General features: G+C 38.1%; 1 long non-coding RNA gene across 1 annotated transcript; it reads left to right on the forward strand.

The window, feature by feature from the left end:
• The first annotated feature begins 392 nt into the window (after nt 1-392).
• On the forward strand, nt 393-6,433 carry LOC125302260. Its single transcript, XR_007194876.1, has 4 exons — nt 393-439; nt 3,696-4,749; nt 4,896-5,051; nt 6,373-6,433. It is a non-coding gene; the product is annotated as an uncharacterized LOC125302260 (long non-coding RNA).
• Nucleotides 6,434-8,326: the final 1,893 nt, after the last annotated feature.

The raw sequence follows: 8,326 nt of genomic DNA on the forward strand, positions 1-8,326 counted from the left end.
GGCTAACTGTAACGTTGCTGTGAAGAGTTGTGGGACGCGGTTGCTTGGCGGTAACGTTAGGCTCTTGTCTCACAACGCAATGAATAGTGACTCAGTGTTTCCAAATAACTTACAGTGGGTCGTTGTTTGTGTCTTTTATTACCTTTACAACACCTAAGCAAGACAAGGACAACACTTTATATTTTAACATGGCAGTGCCGTGTGTCCTGTGGATTTGAGTGTGCCTCAATGGACAATAGAAAGGCAGGGCTGGGAAATGCTCACGAAGCATAGACCGAATACAGCTTCCTTAAAATGTAACTTTGAATATCTGCAGTGGTCTGCGGTCTGTTAGTAATGTTTTGCCTGTCCGTTATGTAGGCTAACCTCACGCGTTGTATTTTTCTGTTCACAGCATTGTAAACGACATGACGTACGATGACAAGATTGACAACCTAAGGTATGACTTCTAACTGATTATCCAATATCCGTTGCACATAAATACCCTTCAGTCAGTAACAGAAAATGAATTGGCATTGCAAAGCATGTGATTTTGCAACAGAAAGAAGAGCAGAATTGTTGAAGCATTATAGACTAAAACATGGACACTGTGGTCAAAAACCAATCAATACCATGTCTACATTCTAATTGTCCTTGCTCTTTCAAGACCTGGAGTTCATTACGTAGCCATTTGTCTCGATATCATACGGAATCTACAGCATTGAATCAGTTGAGATCATTTACTTGTCTTGTGTGCCGATCATGTGGTTTCCAAACAGAGAGGCAATATTTTGAGCACATTGGAAGACATCTTAAAAAATTTGAAACTGTCAGTTGTGTATTTCAAGATTGTGATCACACCACAAACATATACAGAACATTTTTCTCTCACAAAAGTAAGAAACATACTCCTCATACACATGGAGATTTCAAGGGGTCAGTTTTTCAGGATAATCAAATGCAGTTATCTGGTGAAGATGAGGAAAATGAAAGCAACTTTGATTCTGTCTTTGTGGAAGAAGAGGATGTAAGAAAGGCAATTAGTGACAGATTTGGATGTCTCTTACTTAAATTGGAAAGCATTTTCAATGTCTCCAACACATGTTTGAATGACATCATAGAAGAGCTTTATTTCATTACTTCCACTGCTTCAGGCCCAGTTATTAAAGAGATTTTACTAACCACTTTGCAAAAGCATGGATGCACTATTGATGATTCTGTGGTTTCAGAACTGGTGACAAATATTTGCCAGCAAAACCCTGTGAGTTCAGCTTTGGCCGCAGATGGGCCTTTAAGCACATCCTACAAAAGAAGCATCTTCTTGAAGGAACACTTTTCTATCATAGAACCTGTTGAACACATTCTTGATGATCAGGAGCACAAAACCTTTCAGTATGTGCCAGTTTTGCCTGTGCTTTCTCTACTTTTGGACAAAAAAGACATCCAAGATAAGCTCTTCCATAGAGGCAGGACACATTCTGAAGCCGGTTATAGGTCATTTCATGATGGGTCACACTTCAAAGACAATCAGTTCTTATCTACAGATGATACAAAATTGTCACTGATACTTTACGTTGATGATTTGGAAGTTTGTAATCCACTAGGAACGTCACGCAAAAAGCACAAGATCACAGCTGTGTATTGGGTATTGGGAGATATCCCTGCTACTTTGAGATCAACACTCTCCTCTATTTTTCTTTCTGTCCTTTGCAAGGCAGATGATGTGAAACGGTATGGATACTCTAAAGTGCTAGAACCTTTGCTCAAAGATTTGAAGGTTTTGGAAGACGAAGGGGTTTTTGTTCCATGTTTGGGTAAAACCCTCAAAGGCACTGCATTCTGTGTGGTTGCTGACAATCTTGGAGCTCATTCAATTGGGGGGTTCGTCGAAAGCTTTTCTGCATCACATTATTGCCGCTTTTGTACAGCAGAAAGTTCGCAGGTTTAAAGTCATCAAGTTAGTACAGGAATATTCCCTCTTAGAACAAAGCATGACCACAGTCTGCATGTTGAAAAGGCTTTGAACGACTCCACACAAGTCCATTGTTTTGGGGTAAAATCGCAGTGTGCCATCTCTGACAGACTTAGTTTTTTTCATGCGATTTCTGGTTACCCTCCAGATGTTATGCATGACTTGCTTGAGGGAATAGTACCACTGGAACTTGCTCTGTGTCTGAATAGTCTTATCAAGAAGAAGTTTTTCTCTCTTGAGGAGTTAAATCATTCTATCAGACACTTTCCCTACAAATGGTCTGACAAAACGAACTGCCCTCAAGCTGTTCCACTGGACTTAACCTCACGAAGAAGCATAGGAGGCAACGCACATGAGAACTGGTGTTTGTTGCGGATGTTGCCCTTCATGGTTGGCAGAAAAGTACCAGAAGATGACCTTGTGTGGCAGGTTATAATGACTCTTAAAGACATTGTTGAGCTTGTGATGGCTCCAATTCATACACACTACACAATTGGTTGCCTTGACAGTAAGATTGGTGAGCACCGGCACAGATTTAAGGAAGTGTTCCCAGAAGAAAGAATTATTCCCAAGCACCATTTCATTGAGCACTATCCATGGCTCATAACCGCCTTTGGACCTGTAGTGGCTTTGTGGACCATGAGGTTTGAAGGGAAACACAGCTTTTTCAAGAAGATTGTGCGCCAGACTGGTTCCTTCCGAAATATCTTAATGACGATGGCTAAGAAACATCAGTCCATGATTGCATACAATTTCCACGACTCAAATTTTCTGAAGCCAACGCTGTCGGTTTCCAAAATTTCCAGAGTTGCTGTTGAAGTTCTGAGAGAGGAGATTAAAGAGTCCATTGCAAGGAAGTTTCCCACTGAATTGTCTGTGACCATGGCAAATAAAGTGTCAATTCTGGGCACTGACTATGCTGTTGGGATGCTGTTACCTTTTGGACAAACTGGAGGATTGCCTGATTTTGTTGAAATAATTCAGATTATCATTGTGCACCTAAGCCCCATTTTTGTAATGAAGGTATTAAGTGCTTGGTATGATGAACATTTCCGGGCTTTTGAAGTAGAATACACAAGAAGGATAGAAGTCCTTGAACAACCACAGCTGGCTGATGTGTATCCCTTGGCAGCATACAAAGTTGCAGGCAGACAAATGGTGTCTTTAAAACACTTTATTAGCACATCAGAATAGGTAATTGCACACAAATAATTTTATATGACAGAATTACCCTTAAATGTTGAATTAAAACAATATCTAAATGTTTCTGAAAGGGCACATTTGAGCTTGTTGACTGGCCTACTACAGTGCTGTGAAAAAGTATTTTCCCCCTTGCTAAAGTTGACTAAGAAGAGGAATATAAAATCATTTTGGAAATTGATCTTAATGCCTTAATTAAAAAAAAATGAGTAAAAATCCAACCTTTAAGGACACCAATTTTCTTTGTGAATTAAGAATGTATCGTAAATAAATAAATAAATAAATGTTCTTCCTTAAAAAATACAGAGGGCATAAGTATTTGCCCCAATATGTTAAAGAATTGAACTTTGAAAAGAACGTTTAAGAATTACTCTTTTTAGTAAACTTTAGCAAGGGGGCAAATACTTTTTCACAGCACTGTATATTGTTGTAGTCAGGAGTAACCCTGAGTTGTCGGAGTTAATTGCTGATACAACCTTTAAACTCCAACTCTATTTCAATCATTGACTAACACATTTTTCTTTCTTTTTCCCCCCCATCACAGCTGAGTGTATCCAATGCAGCAGGAATGTCTCTGCCAGCCCAGTTACGAGTGGTGATTAAAGATTGTGATGTGAGGAAGCTTACCCTTCCCTCTGGCATTCCTCAAACATTAGAAGCACTTCGTTCAATAATCCTGGAGACATTCCAACTTGATGGGGATTTTTCTCTAATGTATGAAGATAAAGATTTTGGCAATGAATATTTCACTCTGACCTCAACAGCAGATATAAATGACAAGAGCACAATCAAAATCGTCCAAGTAGAGTCCACAGTCACCCTTACCTTCAGCCCTATAGCTGAATCTGACTTGGTGGTGAGTTCTACTCCAAGATCACATCAAAATTCAGAGGTACAATGCAGTGCAGATGATAGCTTGGCCAGTAGCTCAAGAGACACAGTGATCCTTCCGGATTCTTGCCGATTGGATCCTTGGCCTCTACACTTTGAGATACCCAAGTTTTCACGTGATGTGGAGTTGATTCTGCAAGAGGCAAACAAACAGTACCATATGAATGGTACATCATTCGATGACGCAAGGGTGAAGGCAGCTATTAGGCAGACTTTATCTGATTCAATCTTCCAATATACAGCTTATCCCACGGATCACCACATACTACAAGTTGTTGAAGCGCTTGTGGGGAAGTTTCCATGTCTCAAGGAGCCTGGGTCCTTCTCAGGGATGTATGGCTGGCAGCAAAGTTTAAAAACGAGGATGAGCAACTTCCGACGCATGCTGAAAAGCCGAAACATATCCTGCCCTGAGATTGAGGTGAATTTTTTAAAAAGGAAGGATTCGAGCAACCAGGCCCCGGCAAAAAAACATAAAAAGGGCAGAAGTTAACTATCTTCCTCCCTTTCCTGTGGGAGAAACAAAGGAGGGTTTGGAGAAAGAGAGACTTGATTTGCTTTATGAGGTAAAGAAGAAACACAACGAAAGAACAATCACAGCCAAAATGGCCAAAACATTTGCAATTCGAAGACTTGAAGTGGTGCATGATGGTCCCTCTGTCCAAGAGTTCATAGCGCGATGGCCTGGCTTATTCCGAGAGGATCAAGTAAGAAAGCTCAATCTATTTATTATGTCTAGTATGAATGTCTTCTTTCCATTTCAGGTTATTTGTTTCTCTGTTTGTTGTTATCAATCCATGCACAAATTCTAAAAAGATTTATTTGGGAGCACTGTGCTTTTTCTCATTTTTAGGTGAAGGAGGAGTTCAGAAGAATCACAGCCATTCCACTTGAGGCGACATTCCTGGGCAAACTTGACCATTACACACCACAGCTTCTCAAAGTGATGAGAGCCAAGGGAGGAGTGGCTGGATCCAAGATTCGTCCTATATTGGATACTCTGTGCCAGGTACTTTTAGTCTCACATACAGTTCATTAATTTATGTTTTCATAATATAATGCTTACTCAGTTACCAGGTAAAAGTTTGGAGACACCTACTCGTACAGTATGTGTTTCTTTTTCAGAGTATTCTGACATTGTAGAATAAAAATTAAAACTTGACACTTTGAGCTGCATAGTTATTTAGTAAGCAAAAATTATTTACAAAGGAAAAATGTTTAATATAGGCTTTTCACAGTAGCCATTTGCTGTGATGGCACAGCAAATGATCTCAACCACTATTCTCAGTGGTTGAGAGAATGCCAAAACAGAGATAGATAAAGTATCTATCTATCTATCCATCTATCTATCTCTATTTTGGCATTCTCTCAACCACTGAGAATAGTTTTCTAATATTCTTGAAGGAGTTCCTATGCAGATAGATTGCACTTCCTATGCACTTAGTTAATTAAGTGTTTCTTATGCACAATTATGAATGAAATTTGTTTTATTTAGGCTTTTGATTGAATTTACATTGTTGTTTATTATTGCTATTCCCCTTACACTAACTTTAAATTGTTTAGTGCTAAATCTAACTATTGTATTGTTTTTAATTGTATGTCGTTTTGGACAAATCCCATAACCAAAACCATAACATGTTGAGCACCTGTTGAATGTTTTTTGCTCACTCATGTTAATGGACATTTAGCGTAAGTGGCCATCGTGTGAGTCTGGTTATGATGATGCTAATAGTGAATAATGAAGAAAAATCAGATTCATCAAACATACTTTGCTTTTGCCTGTTAAAAATCAGAAAACGTGTTACATTCTTCAAGCATTGAATTCTTCTAAATAGCCTCTGTTTACTTGTTTACTTTCATGACTTCATCAGACACTATTGGCATCATCATAACCAGCTTTTTGAGATGGTCATCTACAATGCCTCTTAAGCCGCCAACAAGTGCTCAACATTTGTAGGAACTTCTTCAGGATTGTAAGAAAAGCATTCCCAGTGTCTAAATACACTATATTGCAAAATGAATGGGTCACCTGCCTTGACTCACATATGAATTTAAGTGACATCCCATTCTTAATCCATAGGGTTTAATATGACGTCGGTCCACCCTTTGCAGCTGTAACAGCTTCAACTCTTCTGGGAAGGGTTTCCACAAGGTTTAGGAGTGTGTTTATGGGATTTTTTGACCATTCTTCCAGAACACCTTTGGGATAAATAGAGAGCGGAGACTGAGAGCCACTTGTCAGTGTGTGACCTGACGCAGTCTGTCCAAACTTTGACTGGTATGTTTTATTATGCCATGTATAAATGTGCAAACAATATGTCTCCTAACAGCTCCATAGTATCGACCAACAAAGAGATGCAGTCATCTGCAGCCTCATGGAGTACATTTGGACCAAAAAAAGATGCAGTCATCTGCAGCCTCTGTTTCTTAAAATGCCAGGTATACCCATTTGTAATGATATGGTTATTTCTGTTGACCTATTAGACAGCCATTCTTTCTATCTTGTCTATAGAGTGCTGAGTATTTGATACAGTCAGAAAAGAAATGTGGGTGTTGGGGTGTGTGTGTGTGTGTGGGGGGGATAACTCCGTTATCTTGCCAAATGGAAGTTATTCAGTTATCTTAAGGTTTGGCACTAAACTTACTTGGACTTGGAATACCCATTGTTGTGCCATGGATAGTGGAGTATTTCCTTTGTTAATGTAATGTTGTTGTGTTGTGTTTTGCTTTAATCAAGGAGAATGACCGAAGCAGCCAATCTCAAACCATGAAGGTCCTTCTGGTCTACACTCAAGATGATCCAGTGGATGTGGCACTTGTAATCGATGGCACTGAAGTGCTCACTAAACTTGAAAACAAAACAAAGGCATGTATACTGCTGATGGGACTGATATATGCTTTGAATCTTGAGTACCCACCTAAACTGAAGAATACCTTTGATGCTTTTCAGAAGATATTCCTTGAGCTTGAGCCAAAAAGGCTTCTAAATAAGGTGCAAACACTTAGAAACAAATTGCTGACTTAGGATAATGGATTCGGATACTTCTTTCAGTTCATGGTGTTGCACAAGCACTGAGCTTTTTTTCAGAATAGAATAGAATTACCATTGTAAGCAAGTTTTACTTTATGGCTTTATGGTATGGAGAATGGTTAACCTTTTGGAATTTTAAAAATATTTGTATTTTTTATTTTTAAACTTGAGACTCTTTAATATAAATGTGTAACTTTCCCAGTTGTGGGTGTACTTTGGTACTGACTTAGGATAATGGATTCGGATACTTCTTTCATTTTATGGTATTGCACAAGCACTGAGTCCCTGTCGTCTCTGTTACTAAAATAGAATTACCATTGTAAGCAAGTTTTACTTTATGGCTTTATGGTATGGAGAAAGGTGCAATAGTATCTTTAATACAAATTTGTAACTTTCCCAGTTGTGGGTGTACTTTGGTACTTACTTGGTTAATAAAAACCAGTTGTTCTGTAAATTGTGTGGTGTCATTATTACACTATTGAAATGTGTTATATAAATTAACGTTGAAAAGGATGTTAGGTTTGAGAACAGGAAAAGATGAGTAGATAAGACATAATTTTTAGGGCTTCATTTACATTCAGAAGGCTAGAAAAATATGTAAAAAATCCTAGTAAGCTTTACGTAATATATTATAGTAAAAGATACTTGGACAATCTGTGTAATCAAAGGTAAACATTTACCTAAAAAAAGTATGTAAAAATTGTGAAGTCTTCGTAAGCTTTACGTAATATATTATGGTAAAGGACATTTGGAAAATCTGTGTAATCGAAGGTAAAGATTTACCTAAAAAAAGTAAGTGGAAATTGCTGCCACAGTTTTTTTGCGTAAATAGTGTCAGTTATTTTTTACAGTGTGGACAGAATTACTTTTGTCCATTAAACATGACTTGTGAAAGGAAAGGAAAAAGCACATAATATGTCAGTTCAGTACAAGACAAATCATCTGTTCTGTTTTCTGTGAATGAAAAAAATGTGTTTGCTGTATAGCAATGTCCTGTGGACACAATGCTAATGTGTTCATGTTTTTCATGGGAAAAAAGCATTAAGGTGGGTTCGTAATAAATTAATGAGTTTCTTACCACAGCATGTTCTGTGCATAGAAAAAGATGTATTACACCTCATACCATCAAGGCACTACTTTTTAAAAGAAGTATTTGGGCAGATATTTAACTTAAATCAGCTTTTTTTTTTAAAAAATGGCTGCAACAGGGGCTATGGTTATTTTCATATTTACATGCCATAAGATTTGACTGA

The sequence above is a fragment of the Alosa alosa genome, chromosome 10, assembly GCF_017589495.1.
Source record: "Alosa alosa isolate M-15738 ecotype Scorff River chromosome 10, AALO_Geno_1.1, whole genome shotgun sequence".
Taxonomy (NCBI): domain Eukaryota; kingdom Metazoa; phylum Chordata; class Actinopteri; order Clupeiformes; family Clupeidae; genus Alosa; species Alosa alosa.